At 36.6% G+C, this 20,775-nt stretch overlaps 1 long non-coding RNA gene across 2 annotated transcripts; it reads right to left on the reverse strand.

The window, feature by feature from the left end:
- Window positions 1-3,331: 3,331 nt before the first annotated feature.
- LOC117678740 (uncharacterized) lies at window positions 3,332-15,576 on the reverse strand. Of its 2 annotated transcripts, none has more exons than XR_015728661.1 (3): window positions 15,442-15,576; window positions 9,736-9,826; window positions 3,332-3,403 (listed from the first exon to the last, which is right to left on the reverse strand). It is a non-coding gene; the product is annotated as an uncharacterized LOC117678740 (long non-coding RNA). The 2 variants fall into 2 exon arrangements; XR_004595104.2 differs by lacking the exon at window positions 3,332-3,403 and adding an exon at window positions 4,789-4,852 and having other exon boundaries at window positions 15,442-15,571.
- Between the last annotated feature and the right edge of the window lie 5,199 nt (window positions 15,577-20,775).

Raw genomic sequence — 20,775 nt, forward strand, 5'->3', positions numbered from 1 at the left:
AGGCCCTACTTATAGTCAGGCATGCTCTTGTCACCTCCATCTTGGACTGTCTCAATGCACTTTATATGCATCTGTCTTTGAAGAGTATCTAGAAGCTTCAGCTGGTACAGAATACAGTGGCATGGGCAGTTATGTGCAGTCCTAGAGCAGTGCATGTCACACCTCTGATCCATGATCCATTGGTTGCATCGGGTTTCAATTCAAGGTGCTGGTTTTAACCTTTAAAGCCCTTCATGGCATGTGACCAGACAATCAGAGGGGCCAGCCTGTCTTGGTAATCTCAGCCCACCAAGATCAGATCTCAAAAAGAATTTGAGGGACCTACTCATTATAGGTGTGTCCCAGGAGACATGCCTTCTCTGGTGTGGCATCTACCTTATGGAACATCCTCCCCTCCCCAAAAAAAATTAGATTTACCCATTCTCTTTGGTATTCCAAAAGACCATCAACCTGATAATGTTAATGAAGGGGACCATTTTTATCCTCCCTTTGCCTATAGTTAGCATTTTTGTTTTTATGATATTTATTACTGTGCTTTTCTAAATGTTTGTATGTTCTTTTTATATTAGCTGTTTTATCTAACATTGTGCCTCCCAGAATCATCTTCAGTGAGATGGGCAGCTCTACAAATTTTATTAATAAATAAATAATAAATATCTGGAAGTCAACAGATTGGGGAAGGCTATTCTAAATATTAAATCCTTTGGGTTAGTTTCTATGGCCTTCACTAAAACTACCATAGAAAAACAAATATCTCTTAACATTCCATGTTGTCTGTAACTAGTTAGAAATTATTGTTTCATTTTATAGTTTCCAGTCTTGGGTATTTGATTCTGTACTAGATGGGGTAGTGTAGGAATATTATTAGTATTCCTTCTGTAGCACTGCACCACGGTGTCTCTTCCTAACTTAACTGATGTAGCATTAAACTAGCCTGTATATCTTGTCCTTAAAAACTTCAGTTACATGGTAAGGTTGCCTCAGGATTTCATGGTTTCATGCAACATGAACCTAATACAATTTGGTCTCATGGACTGGCAGGACATGGTAGATTTGATATTTTGACTGACTAAAGCAGGGAATCTGCTGATGGATGTCCTCTCTAAAACTGTCATGATCAAAGCACTTTCTTGTTACTTTTAAACTGGTGGCTGCTACAAATCATTGGAGAAATGGAGGGTTGGTTAAATGGTCTGATGTGGCTACCCAATAGATCAAGATGACTTCCTGAATGTGCTTAATGAGTTTTCCATCTCATCACTGATACTGTTGAAAACCTGGCTGACCACTGACATACTAGTCCCTACAGTTTCCTTGGCAAGATTTTGGAATTAGTTTGCCATTTGTTACTTTCTAAGACTGAGAGAGAATAACTGGCCCAAGGTCACTTACCTGGTCTTGTGTCTACAAGACTACAACTCATGGTCTTCTGGTTTCTAGTTTAATACTTTAACCACTACACCAGACTGGATCTAAATCATAAACCATATTGGTTTATAAGGTAGCTAAAAGCAGCAAATAATAGTTGATAATTGAGTTATTTTGTACGATAAAGCACAAAAGTCTTCAATTAAATACATGAATCCATTATTTGAGTGCCACTTAATTTTAAATAAACTAGATGCTCCATATAGAATTATTAAATTATAAAAATACTGTCTCATGGAAACATCTCAAAAGGTAGAGGAGACAAATCTGCATAACATTACTCTGAAAAGTCTCTACAGTCACATTACAGTCAATGCAATTAACTGCTTAATAGGGTCTTGTCTGACCTGGATGGGGAAAGCCTCCAGGATGGTGAAGTGCAGATGGACGCAGGCAGTGAGTAATGCATCACTGCAGAAAGGGGTGTTCCTGGCATCATTTAAGGAGGTCTTGGTCTGTCTCCTACTTAAGAAACCATCATTTGGCCCAACCTGTCTGGACAATTTTAGTCCAGTTTCCCACCTCCCCTTTGTAAGGAAAGTGGTGGAAAAAGCTGCATTCCAGCTCCAGAGGATCCTGGATGAAATGTATTATCTGGACCCCTTTCACTTGTATTTCAAGATGGGTCATGAAACAGAAATGGTATTGATCATGCTTGTGGGTGATATCTGGCAAAAGTGGGATGGAGATAGTTTATCCGTCCTTGCTCTCCTTGACCATTTGGGGGCTTTTGATATCATCAACCATGGTATCCTTTTGGGCCATCTGTGGGGTTTGGGCCTGGGTGGTACAGTATTGTGTTGGATCGGCTCCTTTCTCTAAAGCTGGTCCCAATCGGTGTTGACAGAGAGCAAGAGGTCTAGCCCACAAAAACTTCTTTGTGGGATGTCACAGGAATTTGTGGGATGCCACATACTCTCTCTGTTCCTTTTTAACATCAACATGAAAATGCTGGGCTAGATCATCTGATATGGGATGAGATATCATCAGTATACTGATGATACATAGCTTTGTATCTCCATCCCCAGTGATCCAAGCAATGTTGTGGCTGTCCTTTCTCAGGTCCTGGGGGTTGTAGGGGTCTGGATGAGGGACAACAAGCTTTGTCTGAACCCTGGCAATATGGAATGGCTATGGGTTGCACTATCACAGACCCGGTATGCAACCTGGGGGTTCTCCTGGACTTGCTCAATTTGCTAACACTTCATGTTATGCACCAGTTGTACCCTTACTTGGCTTGTGAAGTCAATGTACTTGTTCTACATGGGACTACCCTTGAAAAGTATTCAGAATCTAAAGTTGGGGCAGAATACAATGGCACATACAGTTCTGGGTGCTCTAGGGTGGCACTGGTTTGGCGCAAGCTGCATTGATGACCAGTTTGCTTCTGGATTCAATTCAAGGTGTTGATAATTACCTTTAAAGCCCTATATAGCATGGGTCCAAGGTATCTGAGGAGCCATCTCATCCTAATGGGACTAGCCTGGCCCACTAATGCCAGTGGAAGAGGCCTGCTATGGACCCCCATCTGCTACGCAATTCTGGTGGGCAGGGTCAAGGAGAAGGGTCTTTTTCACTGTGGCACCCACTCTGTGGAATACTCTTCCACCAGAGATGAGAATTGTTTCTACCCTATCGGCCTTTCAGAAACATATTAAAACTTGGTTTTGCAAGTTGGTTTAGAGCCCTGAGGAGATGTTCACTGCTGGAGTTGGTTGACAAGATAAGAAGACTTCATTCCAGTGGTGTCCTTCTCTTGGTTCTTGGTTTTTTGCATAGTTTTAAATTGTTAACTGCATTTCTATTTATCTTTTTATAATCTGTAAACCACCCAGAGTCTCCTTATTGCGGAAATGGGTAGCATATAAATTTAATAAGTAAATAAATAAATTGTGAGTCTTACCTGCCTGTGCTTCTTGAAACTTGAAATATTCTAAAATTCAATCCTGGGCATTTATCATCTGGGCAGAAGATTCTATAAAATCAAATATTATAATATCAATAATGCATTATATTTTTACAGATGATGGATAAAAGAAATTGATATGCAAGAGTTATGCAACAATGCATTTTAAAATAAAAAGAACCCCATCTTTGGTAGGGGATTATAGTTTTGTGAATATCCTTATAAAATTATTCCATATTTATTTATTTTTTTCATAATTAATTTTACTTTTCCCTTCTACAGCATAATAATAACAAAGAATGAAATTGTCTCCTTCAATTATGCCACTGAAGTTAAAATATTTTTAATTTGATCATAATGCTCTAGTATTGATGTATTTATCCAACATCTACTTAAATCACCACTAGTTAAATCAGTACTTATCCTATGATTTAAGGACTAAAATACAGTGATTTTATAAATCATGAGTTTATATAAAATATGAGAAGTTAATATTTTTCTTAATTATGTCTTTCTGTTTCTTGTAGTTTATATCTGCATATCTCCAAACAAATGTTAGAAAACTTAAATTATTTTTACCCATTCTTTTCACCTGAACTGTCACCTGAACTTCTTGGGATTTTTGTTGGATATTATTGTTGGTTATTATTGTTAAGGCAGAGCTGTCTACCCAGCTTTCAAGGTAATAAACTGATAACTCAGTTTAGTCAGTTTTGGTTGTTCTAACATTTTATTTAATTAACTAGGCAGCTATACTATTTAAACTGCTCTGAGCAGTTTTTAACCCTAACCCTAACCCTAACCTTTAATCTAATACATCTAAACTGAAATAGAATGCACCGCTTTAGTATTTCGTGTTATTATTATCTTGTTACTATTTATGTAGAATTAATATGCAACCAAGTCACAATGGTTTTCACAACATTTTACAATAAAGAATAATGATGGATTCATGCTTTGGAGGCAGAGATTTCTTTAATCTTGGAGAAAGAAAATAGACATGAGTTCTATTTTCCTGACTCTTATGGATATGTATTAATCCAACTCTTCCTCCTCTCAGAGCACCAACATTCCATGAAAAGTGAATGTTCATGGTTAAGGGGTGGACGAAGTGTCTATTTATTTGTTTAACATGATTTCAGTGCTACCCAATGCCAGATTAATTTTGGGTGGATCATAATATAAAAAACAAAATACCATATGATATGATATGATAAATAAAAATCTAATAAAGGAAATAAACAAAATTGCAAAACTGGACAACAAATACAAAAATAGATGAACCTTCATATTTGAAGTTCCATCTATCAACCTATCCCCATTGCTTTAGCAATATTTCAGCCACAAGGAAAATCTAAACTAACACTTTCAGTGGTCGAATGAATCCCTTTGTGTTTTGGAGAAAATGGTGACGGGGGTGGGTAGGAAGAGATGGAAATATTTCTTTGCCTTGCCTTCCATCCTGAACTTCCTTTCAGTGCCCAGTGTTGAAATGTTCCAAGTACCGTACTTTGCTGTCTAAATGGAACAAAGAAACAGCAATACTCGCTAGTACAGTTCATTGTTGCATCAGGAATATAGAAGAAACATTTTTCCCTCAGTGCATTACAGCAAACCTCTTCTAAGAAGGCATCTGATATAAAACATGCATCATTTTGATAAAATGAAAACATCCATCATAAACATTGCTTATTCATATTCAAATGTCACCATATTATTTCATTAACACATAATTTGACAGAAGCCCATATAACAGATCAACTAAAAATTGTTTAATCTGAGGAATCTAATTTGCTATCATCTGCTATTAATCTCTCTAAATACCCATTAGATAGGTACCCAGAAAGAAAGAAAGAGTGACATTTCTGTATAAACCACATCGTGGATAGGCAAGTCCCTTTCGAAAGTCACGGACAAGATAAAAGAGCAATATTTTTTTTCCTTTGTTGCTCCCAGCGGTGGCTGCATCCTGCCAATTCTTAGATTTTCAATTTTGAGCATATGTATTTTAACAGAAATGTAGAATGAAAATTGGTCAAGAAGGAAACACATATATAACAGTGTGATTTTAAAGTCATGGTGGTTTGGTGATTCAGTCAACATAGCTTTCCAAATCAACTGATTTTGGGGACTCATTATCCTACAGGTAAGCTATCTTTCATGTTTGAATTGTGCATTGAATGCTAGTGTGTCAAGCTGTGTCTCCTGATCTGTTAAACAGGACTATTCTTCAAGGGAGGGGAATTTTGTATGCTTATGCTTATCTTTAGCAATGCCACCGTCAGGAATTAATATGGGGATGCCCACCTAGCCATTATTTATCTGTGGAGACTTGGAAAAGTAAGAGTGATGTGTAACCTGGCACACACACACACACACACACACACACACAAATGAGATGAAGGAAAAAAACAGAAGCAGAATTTTTGTACCGAGAGTTATCTTTCATTTATCTAGTAACCAGCTGCCAAATTTCCATAGAAAATTCAGTAGGTTAAAATATTCATTAAATAGTGTGTGAAGAAGTATTCATCAGTCTGCATTCTTAGACATAGGCATTTTAGCCCTATATAAAAGGGGAAGTACTTGAAGCTCATTTATCCAATGAGATGTATATTCTTAGCCAAACTAAACCCTTTAAATATTAAGTTTCTCTTTAGCCCACATGGTATAAACATCTTTGGTATTAATGAAGACAAATAAGATTGGCCTTTCTCAAGAGGCCTTTCTCTATTTTCAATGTACAAAAGAGAGCTTGGAGCCAAAACCACATTGATGGAACCATCCGTTTTAGTTTACTAGTTCCATAGTGGGAAATAAATGTTTAAGGTTGTAAAAACAAAAATATAAGTGACTATAGGAGATTATCATAATAAATACAACTTGATACACACACATTATCTAACTATCAATTTTCGAAGCAATATTATGGACTGAGCAACATATATAGAACTGCATCTTGTAACATAGCAGTGATTCCTTCAATGGAAATCAGAGATCGTGGAGAATATTGATAAGAAAATGTTGTTTTCTCCATGTTTTGACATCATGGTGCATATGAAATCAATTAAGTACATGTATAATTTATTTCATGTGAGTGATAATATCATGGGGTGGATGGCATCATTATAGCTTATATTTGACACTTATGGTTCTATCTTCTACAAAAACTTTCAAAGCAACATTTGACATGAATGTGCTTCTTCCTTACATTTTCAGAATTTTCTAGTGGAAGTTTTGAATATAAAAATGGACACCACATTTTTGATATTAAGGGAGAATTCACAAAAATGTTGTATTAGTGGGGAAAAGGTGCATGAAAATGCATAGTATTAAGGAAAATTCATTAAAATATAGTGTAAAATATGTATATTCAGAGGAATTAAAAATACAATATGTACTTTTTTTTCACACACACACACCCCATTTACAAATTGATGCAAATAACTCTTTCAATTCTAAAGAGTTGACTACATTGACTCAGCAATGCAATTTTTGTGTCCTTGCCTTGATCAGAGATGTTTCCAGGGATATGTTTTGCTTCCCAAAATAGCATCTCCTGTTGGTCTCCCATTCAGGTAATAAATAAACTCGGCAGTGCTTCTCAACCCAAATAAGTTACCGCCAATGTAAAAACTCTGATAGTGATTTGCAATTGCTCACTTCCACTAAAGAAGTCTCTGCTTGCAGAGTTTTTCTTTTTTACCTGTAGTGCCTTTGTTTTGAGAAGTACAAAGTCTTTTTTAAAAAAGATGTATGCTTTGAAGCCACCAACTGTTTGTTGATTCTGTGATAAATGGTTTCACTGGGAAGTCATGTTGCCTTTGATAATAAAATTGTAACTTAGGTGTTATTTTTAGCAGTGGAACTATAGAGTTCCTTCAGTACTTCCTATGATGATAATTCTTGCATGATTTCTTTGAATGGGAATAGGTGAACAGGCAAAGTTTTGATGTCTTATTCCAGACAAACTATCATCTTTTGTTTTGTAGCCGATCTTCAAAAAAGGAACAAAAAATGGAAACTACAGATCTATAAGTCTGACATCAATATCTGGGAAGATTCTGGAAAAAATAATCAAGCAATAAATCTGCAAACACCTAGAGACAAGCAAAGTTATAACTAGAAGACAACATGGGTTTGTCAAAAACAGATCATCCCAAACAAATTTTATTACATTTTTTAATAATGTGACAAAATTAGTAGACCAGAGAAAAGCTGTGGACATAATTTATTTGGACTCAAGCAAGGCATTTGATAAAAGTAAACCACAACTGATTACTTGATAAGATAGAGGATTAGACCATTGTTCCCCAACATTTCTGGCTTTGTGGACCGGGGGGGGGTAGTTCCACATGAGTGGCTGGCAAGCATATGCACGCGCACACATCTCCATTTTTGCAAGCAGCGTGCATGCGCGCCTGCCGCTCACACAACCAGAGCACACACACTCACCAGTCATTTCCATGGCCCGGTTGCAATCTCCTCCACAGCCCACAGGTTGGGAACCCCTGAGTTAGACAGCAACATCACCAGATGGATTCGTAACTGGCTGACCAACCACACTCAATGTGTAGGGTCTAATGGAACTTCTTTTACATGGATGGAAACATGCAATAAGATATCTCAAGATTTGTATTAGGTCCAGTACTCTTAAATATATTTATAAATGATTTAGATGAGGGCTTAGAAGGAATTTTCAAACTGGTGGGAATAGCCAACACTCTAGAAGATAGGCTCAAGATACAAAACAATCTTGACAGACTTGAACTCTGGGTCCTATCTAATAAAATAAAATTCAATGGTGAGAAAAGTAAGGTTCTATATTTAGACAAGAAAAACCAAATGCACAGGCTCAATAGCAGTAACTATGAGAGGAATCTTGGAGTTCTAGTGGACAACCACTTAAGTATGAGCCAGCAGTGTGCTGCAGCCACAAAAAAATCCAATACAGTTGAGGGCTACATTAATAGAGGAATAGAATCAAGATCACATGAAGTATTAGTACCACTTTATGATGTCTTGGTAAGACCACACTTGGATTATTGCATCCAATTTTAGTCGCCATGATATAAAAAAGATGTTCAGACTCTAGAAAGAGTGCAGAAAAGAGCAATAAAGATGATGAGGGGACTGGAGGCTAAAATATATAAAGAACAGTTGCAGGAATTGGGCATGTCTAGTTTAATGAAAAGAAGGACTAGAGGTTAAATGATAGCAGTGTTCCAAAATCTAAGGGGCTGTCACACAAAGAAGGATCAACTTATTCTCTAAAGAACCTGAAGGCAGAATCAGATTAGTTTCCAAAGAGTGAAAACTAATCAAGGAGAGAACGAATCTGATAAGAAATTTCCTGACAGTTAGAACAATTAATCAATAGAATGGCTTGCCTTCAGAAGTTTTGGGTGCTCCATCACTGGAGGTTTTTAAGAAGAGATTGTACAACCCTTTGTCTGATATGATGTATGCGCTCCTGCAGGAACGGGATTAGACTAGAGAAGATCTCCAAGTCCCTTCCAACTCAGTTATTCTGTTATGTGGAAGCTTTGAGAGAATTATCTAGGCAAGGAGTCAGACTAATACTAACAAGGAGTCCAAATAAATTATGTCCACAGCATTTCGCTGGTCTACTAATTTTGTCACATTATCAATAACAATTAGAATAGAAAGTGCTGCACTAGAAACAATCAAGTAGCAGTTCAGTGATTTTATATCTGTTCCATTTATGGAACATCTCATATAACCTTAGTTTTTGTTTGTTTGTTTGTTTTTGAGTCCAGCTCACAAATGGGAGAGGCAGTTCATGTAGCTAGATATGCATAGTTAGCACTTCAGTGATAGGTTCATAGATAATTTTGCTCCTACAGCTGAGCCTAATGTTAAATATATGAAGCTGGATCCAGCAACTGATCATTAAATCTCTTGATTGCAGAATTATTGAGTGGAATATCTTTGACAGTAAATATTGGGATGCCCATTAAGTTATATCAAATTTCCTTGATTCTCATATGTATTGGACTCAAATATGTTCTTTGTTCTTTAATCAGGTTTCTGGATCTAAGCATGTTGATTCTTATATTTATGTCATGATTTTACCTACAGGAGTTATTTTCAACTCATAGTCTATCTAATTATCTACTAAACCTACCTAAACATTTAAGAAAGTCATGAAGTAAACCCACTGAATAAACCACTTGAGAAATATATGAGATTCCTTAAGAATTTAGAGATATTCTACACCACGATTTAGAAATGTAAGACTGGGCAATCATCTGCAACGAAGTAAATGTAGATACACTCAAATTTCCTTCATTTCACTGAAGAATCCAGGAAAAGAAAACTTTATTTGCTACAGTTGTAATACAGGACAAGAGAAGTCTATGTTTGCAATAAATTCTTACCTTTGACCTATGGCTCTGGAACTGTGAGGATTTCATTAGTTTTAATTGGCTCATTCTTTAAATGGGCACTTCATAGAGTTCAATATACTTCCTAATGAATTGTAAGAGATGATAAAAGCAGGGTTAGCAAGACAAATTGCCCATGACACTAGTTATTAAAATCTATGGAGGATTTCAGGGCATTTTGGGGTTATTCTACCTTATGATAAAGGAATATAAGCACATAGGGAAACTGGGCAGCACGACAAGACATGACATTAATCATGGATAAATACAAGGTAGTGCACAGTGGTTGCAACTTGCTACATTTGTGCAATAATCTGATGGCCTTCAAACGTTTAGAGGTCTCAGAGGAAAGGAATGCCAGTGTAGGTATTATTGTCATTGTCACTTTCTTCTTCGTTGGTAGATATGTGCATATGTGTCTTTTTAAACAAACCAAATTTAAAAAGGAATCCTTTGAGTAACTTAAATATGGGAGCAATGTAAAAACAGACTCCTGAAAGGATCTCCTCCTTTTCGATTAATGCAGCATTCCATTTTGGTCACTTGCCTCTGAAGGTATATTTATTAGCAGTCTGAAAACCTCCTGGAAATAGTGATGAGGATGGCTGATTATAGGTGTGGTAGGATGTATGTACAAAGAAAGATTGTGAAGTCTAGAATTATTTTGCTTGGATGAATGAATTAGAGAAGGCCTGATGGTGGCAATGAGGTTTATATAAGTATATATTGGGCAGTACATATTACTTTTGCTCCCTTCTTAACATAAAATGAGTGTAAATGCCAGGTTGAATGAAAAGGGAGTAAAATATACATTGGGAAAAGCTGCAGTATCCTAGAATATATTATAGCATTTGTGGCGGTATAGTTCTGCTGCAACTGTTATAATTTTAACATGAGCTAGCAGAATAGAAGATTCTGATATAAATTAAAAACAGTCTTAGAATATTATGCATGTATCAATGCATAGTATTGCAGAACAGAAAAGAATTGCTGTTTTAAGTTATAGGAATATTTTTCAACAATTCCCTTCTGGCAAACAAGTAAAATAAACTAATTAAAGGCACATTAGCACCCACGTTAAAATACTTAGAGGGCAAATAAATCGTGGTTTATGGTTTAGTATGTGAGCCCACCCAACTATGATATATTTATGAATCCACTATCTCTAAATTGGTGAAGTATTGGTGATAGTCATATTTTGAATTCTGAAAATATAAATGATTCCACAAATTGGTTTCTGGGGTTATTTTATATTCACAAAAGGCCATTAGAAAATACTTGATTTATAAGGCTGCTGCTAGCTACCCTTCTAGATACCTCCTGCTTACCTACATTTTATTACTCGTGCTTATCTCTGTCCTTTTAATAGGCTGATCTGCACATTTCCCTATCAAAAACAGGGCCACAGCCCTTTTATTCTTTTCAACTCAATGCTACTGTGTGTTTAGAAATAGAACATTGTATGTAAAGATCTCTAGACTCTGCCTATATGTCCATGTCTGTTTATAACAAAAAGTAAAATAAAAAATAAAAATGGCAGTTGTGATGCAACATACATAAAAAATAGGCAGAGCTTTGATCAGACTGTAATAGTCGCCATCTTAATATTTTTTACCAGCCCCTGAGAACGGTGCTCTTGCTGTCTATCAGCAGCATAACTCTTCAAAAACTAAACAGAGGAGGACCAGATCTAGTATGGTGACAGAGATCAGCAAATTAAAAGAAAGCTAATTCTGAGTTGAGAGAAAATTATTGCAAAAAATATATATCCATCCATCCATCCATCCAATGCATCCCTATGGAAGAGGCACTTGGGCAGCTCTTCAGCATGTTGGAGGCTGCTCCATTCTAAGTTCCCCTCCCTCCTAGTCATGTGGCCCACTGTAATGCATATGCCACTTCCCTGTGCTTCCCTGGGCACACATGCACACAAATGCACAAAGTCATAACTTAGTGGGAAGGCAGAAACACACAGGCACTGATCCTGAAAGAAATACAGACTCAGATAAAATACATTGGAACTGAAATTATTTTGAATGAAAGAAATTGGAAATAAATGAAGGAGCTATGATCTATATAAGCATAACTGCATAACTAACTTGTTTTCTAAACAGGCATGTATGCAGTGATGAAATCCTGCCGGTTCTGTCTGGCTCACATGAGTCGGTAGCACCGCGTGGTTCAGAGAACCGGTAGCGGCGGCAGCATGAGGTTCTGCCCACCCACCCACCCAGATGTCGATACTTCATGGTTTTTAACCCTCTGTGCATGTGCAGAGGGTCAAAAATCAGACATGATGATGGCATGCGCACTTCTGAACCGGCAGGGAAGGTAAGTAGATTTCACCCCTGCATGTGTGGCTTGTTTTTGAAAATAAAAAATAGCAGAAACTGTTACTTTGCTTTACCCAGCATTAAACCCTGGTTACATAAAACTTAGTCTAACTAAGTTAACAGTCTGATTTTAAGATTAATCAGAGAGTCTGTGCTCAGAAATCTAGCATCCTAGAGTACAACTATCATACTGTATCTGGTCTGCAAACGGTAGAATGACTACTAGATGGGAGCAAAGGTTTAAATCTCTTTTTTGCCACCTAGTGGCCATTTTTGCAGACTACTGGATTAACCTTTACCAGAATTACATATATTTTGACCTGCTGATTTCAAGCAGACAGGCTAAAACCATGATGGCGAACCTATGGCACGCATGCCAGAGGTGACATGCAGAGCCCTCTCTGTGGGCATGCATGCTGTCGCCCCAGCTCAGCCAGCTGGTTGTCGGGTTTCCAAGGCACGCATGTGCACCGACCAGCTGGTTGTCAGGTTTCCGAGGTGCGCATGTGTGCTGGCCAGCTGGTCATCGGGTTTCCGGCATTCTGGTGTGCACGCACGCACACCTTCTGGTTTGGGCACTCTGTGCCTAAAAGGTTCGCTATCACTGGGCTAAAATTTATGACCTACCACCACAAGGGAGAGATGTTCTTAATCAAGTAAAAATAGTACATATAGATTCAGATTATGCTCAGCCCTTCCTCTGATGGTTACAGAAGAAAGGTTGGGCCTTTTAAAAGAAGATTTTGTTGCAGGAATGAGGTGGAAAAGCAGGATATAACATTATGCCCATCAGCATCTGATTAAAATTTAGAATCTCAAAGAAGCGGGAAGTTTAGGAAGAATGAAGCAGAGTAGTTCTACATATGGCTATTTCAGAAGAAATAGATAGAAAGTCCAGCAAGAAATTTGCATTATGATTTTAATTTTTGTTTCTCTGGGCTGTGCTAATTACATTCTGAATTATAAAAATAGTTACAAAAATGTTGTTTTTATTTATTTTGACATAATATAATAGCAACTTGAAACTTAGTCACAGCATTTCTTCCAAGATACCACCAGAAAACATTCATTTTGAGGTTTGGTTTGGTTTTTTTTGCTGAATTTTCTAGTTTTTAAACCAAGCTGTTTAATTGTAATCTGATCAACTTTATAATATAACTGTTTTAATGGTTAATTATTACCTCTTAAGATTTAATTTAAAATTGTTTTTATATTCTTTTTTTAAAGTTTGTTGTTTATGACTTCTTAGGACTAAACCCTCTAATCATGTTCTTCTTGTAGGTTAAGGAAATAAAACATATTTTACCTTTTGTATTCTGACTTTTTAATTTCCAGAATGGCAGCAAAGGTTGTAAGACACCTAACTACCGGTAACTCATATGTTGGGGTTAGGAGTTGGGTGCCAAATGCCTCTGGAAAATTGTTGTGATAGCAAGAACTAGCAAGGTTGCTTCTTCAAGGCAAGAGGCAGAACCAATTATGAAGACTCAGAGGGCTCCTGAGAGGCTACAGGCTCAGCCTTTCTGCTTCACACCTCTCCCCACCATTGTTTAAAGGATTGGTCCATGAGCAAACAAAGGTGGCAAGCAAAGCAAAGCAGAGAATGACAGATACCAACTTTCAAGAGCGGGTAGTGGTCCTTAAATATTTTAATAGGCAATCATGATTCCAATTCTAAGTCATCAAGTTACCCTGACCCAGACTATGTCCAAGTAGATTATCACTGCATTTAGGTTTGATATTAAAAATCTGCTATTCATATTTTACTTTTAAATTTTATTGCTTATTATAGGCACTATTTAATTGCTATAATGCAGTTTTTTATTTTAATTTTTTAAAATAAACATTTTAACATATACAGTATTACCCTATTTGTCGGCCGTTGGTCTGTCTGTCTGTCTCTCTCTCTATATATAATCTATCTGTACATGTAGAATGGAAGTAAGTTTTCATCTTCTGTGAAAACAATGCATTTGGACTGAGTACTTCTGAGATTATATTAGGGGCACCAATGGGCTTACAATTGGGGCCTGTCAGATTTGATTTATTTGACTCTTTTTTTTTTTTTTGAAAAAAGTATCAGATTTAATTCTATAATGTCACTTGTTTAAAAATGAACTAACTAAGCTCTCTTAGAAAATAAAAACATGAGTGGCTACAGCCCAACATTTTGCTTGGAAGTGCACCCACTTGTGCAGAAAAAGCACAAACAGAAGGCTTAGTAAAGTGCTTCCCTATAGAAGAAAGAATTTGAAGATGTGGGTTGTTTCTTCATATGAACAAAGGGAGACTTGCTCCAACCAATTCAAATTAAAATTTGATATGCTTCCTTATCGGTATCCAGTAACATGTACAGAAATCAAATACCTGATTAACCAACTCAACCCATGAAAAGCATCAGGGAATGACCTTTTAACTGATTAAATTATTTGCAACAACCAAGAGGGGTGGATTCTAGTCTTAGGTTCTCTGTTTTTTGCTATTGACTGTTTTGCAATAATTCAAAGAGATTACAACAATAATAGTTCCCATTTACAAAAAGGGGAAAAGGAATCTACCAGTTAACTATTACCCCATCAGTCTATTGCGTATCATAAGCAAATTATATGCAAACCTTTAAACACAAAATTACTGTATTGGATGAAATTTGAACAGTTATTGCCAGAAGAACAAGATGGTTTTAGGGCTAATTATCCACCGCTCAATTTGTGTTACAACATTTAATAGAAAAGTGTACAGATACACCTAGCTCAGCACCATGTGCAGCTTTTATCAACTTTAAATTTGCATTTGATTTTATATCCAGATCAGTGTTTCTCAAACTTGGTAACTTTAAGATGTGTAGACTTTTATTTTCATAATTCTCCAGCCACATGGGAATTCAGTTTCCTGAATGTGTTCCCTGAATCCATAACCACTGGACCAAACTGGCTCAAATAATAGTGATAATATTCTCTACTATTATTTTAGCTTGTGTTTTATATTTAGGTCTCCTCTTTTATTTTTAAACAGTTTTAGTTGTTTTGTTCTATATTGTTCTGTAACCAAAATAAACTTTGATTGACTGAAAAGATGTAATACAGTAGGTAGTACTCTGAAAGCTTTGTAATTGGTTATGTTCCCCATATCAGCCATGTTATAAAGGCTGAGGCATTCCCAACAGTCATTTTGAAGAGTGCCCACAACAAATGTACTGAAAGAGTTTAATATTGCTGACCTTTATTTAGTTGAGGACCTGGCCAATTCGTTTGCTAACAAACCATTAGGAACTTTCATAAGTCATGAATTAGCTTCAAGCAGAAGCACTACATTTTAATCATTTTGTGCTTTTCTTAATATAGCCATTGTTAGAATTAGTAATTAATACCTGCTTTGGCAACTGCCAGAAGAAAGCAAAGGGCTGACCACAAACGCTTCGTACGTGAGAAATGTCACTCTAGCTGGCAGGATGTGTGGCTGTGTAACTGTGCTGAAGAATTTTGCAAGTGGGCCTGTTACTGGAACAAGGAAAGGAAATATGACATTTAGCTTAGCTATGGTCAAGAATGTCCAGGCAAAAGCCTGTAAGTACAGTAAAAGATTTTTATTATTAGCATGTTAAAAACACACCCAGAGGTGGAGAGCTTAGCTAATTAAGTGTAACCCTGCCCCAAGCTTACTAAGGCATATTAACTTATACTGCACATGTCTTAAAAATCAGGAACAAATGATGAAAGTTCAGGAAATTATAAGGTTTTATGGTATAAACTGGCTTGCTGAATTTCAGTAAGGTAAAGGTTCCCCTCGCACATATGTGCTAGTCATTCTCGACTCTAGGGGGCGGTGCTCATCTCCGTTTCAAAGCTGAAGAACCAGCGCTGTCCGAAGATGTCTCCATGGTCATGTGGCCAGCATGACTAAAAGCCAAAGGTGCACGGAACGCTGTTACCTTCCCACCAAAGGTGGTCCCTATTTTTCTACTTACATTTTTAGGTGCTTTCGAACTGCTAGGTTGGCATTAGCTGGGACAAGTAACGGGAGCTCACACCGTTAAGCGGCACTAGGGATTCGAATCGCTGAACTGCAGACCTTTTGATCAACAAGCTCAGCATCTTAGCCACTGAGCCATCGCATCCCTCAGTGAATTTCAGTAGGCCCACCTAATTAGAACTTGGATTCCAAGCATATCTTGCTTTAATTCTTCACAGAAATAAAGTATTAAACCCCACTTTCCTCAACTCAATTATTAGTTCACTACACTGGGTAAAATGAAGCAGTGTTGGGTTTGGCCAATAGAGTGACCACAACTGGGAGCGCTAACTAAGTTGTTAAGCAAAGTAGTTGCTAAGTGGAGCCATGACTCTTTTTACCATTTTACTTCTGTTTTTCTTTGTTTTACAGACTTGTGAAGGCTATAAATGTGAAAATTGGTTGCAAAATTATTTTTTCATCACCATCATAACTGCAAATGGTCTCTAAAACATTTAGCAATTGCTAAATGAAGACTACCATTACCACCTCTGTTTCAGCACTTTGTTAAACATAAACTAGACATATGCAATATATAGTTAAATATATTTTAGCCAGTGATTAATTTGCTCATTTATTTAAATTACTGTACACATTTCTTTTCTTACATTTGAAAATCTTACTACATTTCCATAATCTAGACTATAACTCTAATTAATTGTAGTTCAATTTAATGCCCTTGTAAATGACTAAAAAAAGCTACCATAGAATAAATACATGTTCCATATTCTTCCAGATTTTTTTTCAAATGAAAAATAAACAGGCTAGGTTATAACCTATTACAATTAATCAGGAATGCCTGATAGTTGTACTAAGGTTTTGTTGTTGTTGTTGTCAAATAAATAGAAAAAACATTAATATAAATTAAAAACAATAAACTTATTAAAATTAAACATATTAAATAAAATAAATGGAAATGAAAATAGGACTGACTTGGAAAGTATTAGAGGAAGGCTGAATTAAAGTAGCATAATGTTAGACCTGAGTCATAAAATCCTAATAACTATACATCTTAGAATAATATGCTTTTATGGGATGATAACTTTACATACTACTAAACAGGGGAAACACATAATCAAAATGATAAAAGGAAATATTAAAAGCTATACATTTTACATATACCAACTGTTTAATATTTCTAAAATTATAATTAATTAAAAAATAAACCTGCCATAGAAAAAAAAAATTGCTCTAGTGGTTAAGGCTCCATGCTAGAAACCAGGAGATTGTGAGTTTTACTTCTGCTTTAGGCATATCTGGGTAACTTTGGACTAGTCACTCTTTCAGACCAACTCACCTCACAGGGTTGTTGTGGGCAAAATAGGAGGGGGAAGGTATATTTAGGTATCTTTGCTGCCTTGAGTTATTTATAAAAAATAAAGCAGGATTTAAATTTTTTTAATAACAATAATCTAATAACAATAAAATAATAAAATCTAATAACAATAAAACTATGGCTATGCATCTTTGTGCCTGCTCAATTTTCCATCCCAATAAGGATGGATATATTCTATGGGAAACTTCAAGTCCCCAGTTGTCTTTTAGCTTAATGGCTTTTAAAAACAGAATTAAGCTATCACCTTGCTGGTGATTTATACTCTCTTATAACCTATACAGGTAGCCCCTGAGGTATGACAGACCATTTAACGAATGTTCAGAGTTGCAATAGATCTCCAAAAAGCTACATACAAGTCCATTTCAAAATTACGGTGGCTGCAGTGGCCCTGTGTTCATGTGCCTCAGCACAGATCCAAACACGGCCACCGTTTTGTCCTGTTTGCTTGTGGGTGGCCACCAGACAAACAGCTTCATTTTGCTGCCTTAGAGAGGTCTGCACAGTGCTTCAGAAGCTTCTCGACGTGCAGACTTTGTTAAGGTAGCAAAATGAAGCCGTTTGTCTTCGAGTCACATGGCAGCAAACCGAATTCAGCCACCATTTTGTGGGTGGGACAAAATGGCGTCCGCTTTTGGAAACATGCCATGTGGATGCCCAAAGAAGGAAGTCATTCCAGAGCTCTGGAAGGCCTTGGAGCTTTTCAAAAGGTAAATGAAGGGTGTTTGCCCTGGTGGGGTGGGAATCATGCCTAAGGCCTTGGAGGACCCAGTGGGAGTGAGAAAAGGCCTGTTGAGACCCAAGGCACTGGAAGTGGAGCATGGGAGATCTTGTTAGAACCGTAACTATGCCGACATAACAGGGTTGGGAAAGGCTTTGAGAGGGCCGAAGCAGGCAAGCCTCAGCCTTTGCTAGGCCTCCAATGGCCTCCCTCACACAGGAGACAGCCCCAACTCTACTTAACAACCTGCATGTTTGTTTAATGTTTCATTGTGGAGAGCAGGGATGGAGGCATCATTAGGTGAATTGTGTCACCTAACGACTGTCACAATATGCGACCATAAAGGGCAGACTCCATTACAGTTGTATCTCAAGGATTACCTATAGGGTCATTCTTATGCTGCTATAACATAAGGAAGTTAGGTTTGTATCTATCTTCTCAGTTATGACTGCATAGCATGCTCTTTGAACAAACCCTTGAAAAGATGTCTAATAGCTATTCAGAAGACAATCTTGCTGCCTCACAGAGAACACTTGGTTAGCCAGTCTTCACAAAGATGGAAGTATAAGATTAAGGCAGTATAAACCACAAGGACAGTACTGCTCCTCTGTTCTTCCCCTGTGGTGTGTGTGTGTGTGATTCAATGTTGACAATGTTGCAACTACCTGGACTAGTCCCCACACTTTTCTTGGCAAGATTTTGGAAGTGGTTTGCCATTGCTTTCTTACTGAGATAGGGTGACTAGACCAGAATCATCCAGCTGACTAGTGCCTAAAATGGAACTAGAATTCACAGTTTTTAAGTTTGCGGCTTACCCACTACACCAAATTAACTCTCTTTTGCCCCTTAAAAGTTCAATTTTGTGAATTTCCTCCCTCACAAGATAAACTATTATTTCAAAACAATATATACATATGTTCCAGGAATCAGATTGTAGTGAATCTGGATTAAGCAACTGTTTTTTTTTTGTTTTGTTTGTTTGTTTAAAAGTATTTTAAATTTTTTCCCCAACAAAAGTTTGTCAGACCAGGCTGCATATAATCCACAAAATGGGTGCTTCCCACAATTTTAAAGTCCAAATGATTAGGAAGAGAATAAGAAAACAAATCAGCACTAATTCTATAAGATAAAAATGGTTCTTTGGTGGATGCAAGAATGGGAACAACTTGCAAAGACTCCAAGACAATTCATCTATCTTCAAAATGAATAGAACGGACATATTTTTTTTCTGTCTTTCTGCTACTGACTACAATTCAGAAGCAAAAGAAGAATCTAAAAACATTTTTAATCGAGTCACATTTCATATTTCTAAGGATTTATGTTGTTTTTGAAACTTAAAACTATTTGACAAGAGCCAAGTTAAATATATATCTGTCCAAAGTGGGACACATTCTAGTTCTATATTCATATGCTATCTATACAAAAGATAAATAAAGAGATGGATAAATTTTCCTGGGAAATGCCTTTCATTTTTGGCATTACTAGTTTAAATGGATTATATAAAACTTCACACTTTGTAATTATTTTATAATTAAAATGCAAATTGTATAATCTACTGACAATGGAAATTATTCCACCAGCTCATATTTAAATGCTTTGATGAATTTGGGCCCTTATTCATTTTGCACTACTTTATTGAACAAATAAAGAAATGTTTGATTACATCTAATACCCCCTTTGAAAGGCAGCTTATATTTGTCCAATGCACTTGACATGTGTTTATAAAAAATGAGTCAATTATTTCAAATAAGAAAAGGCTAAACTGAAGTCTTAATGACTTTGGAAAAATCATTTTGTTTAACTTAACAAATTAAAAATAAACTGTATCAGATGTAGCACAGTGAAGAAATCCATTTAAAACTATGATCAAATCTTATAAATAGTGAAGGAAATGAGGCAGTAATTCTCTAGATATAAAAATAATAAAATTATCACAAATAATAGAACCATAAAGTCAAAAGGGGCCATTTGGGTCCTCTGAATACAACTGCTTGTTCACTGCAGGAATCCATATTAAAGCTTCTCAGAGACATGGTTGGCCAGGCTTTGATTTCAATCACTTTCTTTTGGTAATTTATTCCATTGCTCCGTTAGCATTTTCTCCCCTGATATTCAACTAGACTAGAATCTTAAAATTTAAGTAAATTCATTACTCCATGTTCTGCTTGTGAGACGAACAGAACAGATTATGACTTTGAATAACCCTTCAAGTATTCAAGGATGATATCATATTTTTCAATGTTCTCTTCTCAAATCATCACTTGCTACCTACAGGTAGTCCACATTTAATGACTGTTCAAAGTTATGGCAATTTAACAAATACTTGGTGGCCAATCCTTGAATTTATGACCATTGCAACATCCCACAGTCACAGATTGTCATTTCAGCACTTTGCACCCCGCACGTATTTACAATCATCTCAGTATCCCACAGTTATGTGATTGCCATTTGTGTGCTTCGTAACTGGGTTGCAACAAGCTGAGTTAATAGAAAGGCAGAAGTAAAATTGTTCATTGCAGTCATGTGATGTTTCGCTTAATGACCATGGCACTTAGCCATGGAGTTACCAGTCCCAATTGTGGTAGTTAAGTAAGGACTACCTGTAGTTTCCTTAGTTTTCTTCCTAAGATTTAAGTTTC

The sequence above is a fragment of the Pantherophis guttatus genome, chromosome 6, assembly GCF_059756535.1.
Source record: "Pantherophis guttatus breed Tessera chromosome 6, ASM5975653v1, whole genome shotgun sequence".
Lineage (NCBI taxonomy): Eukaryota > Metazoa > Chordata > Lepidosauria > Squamata > Colubridae > Pantherophis > Pantherophis guttatus.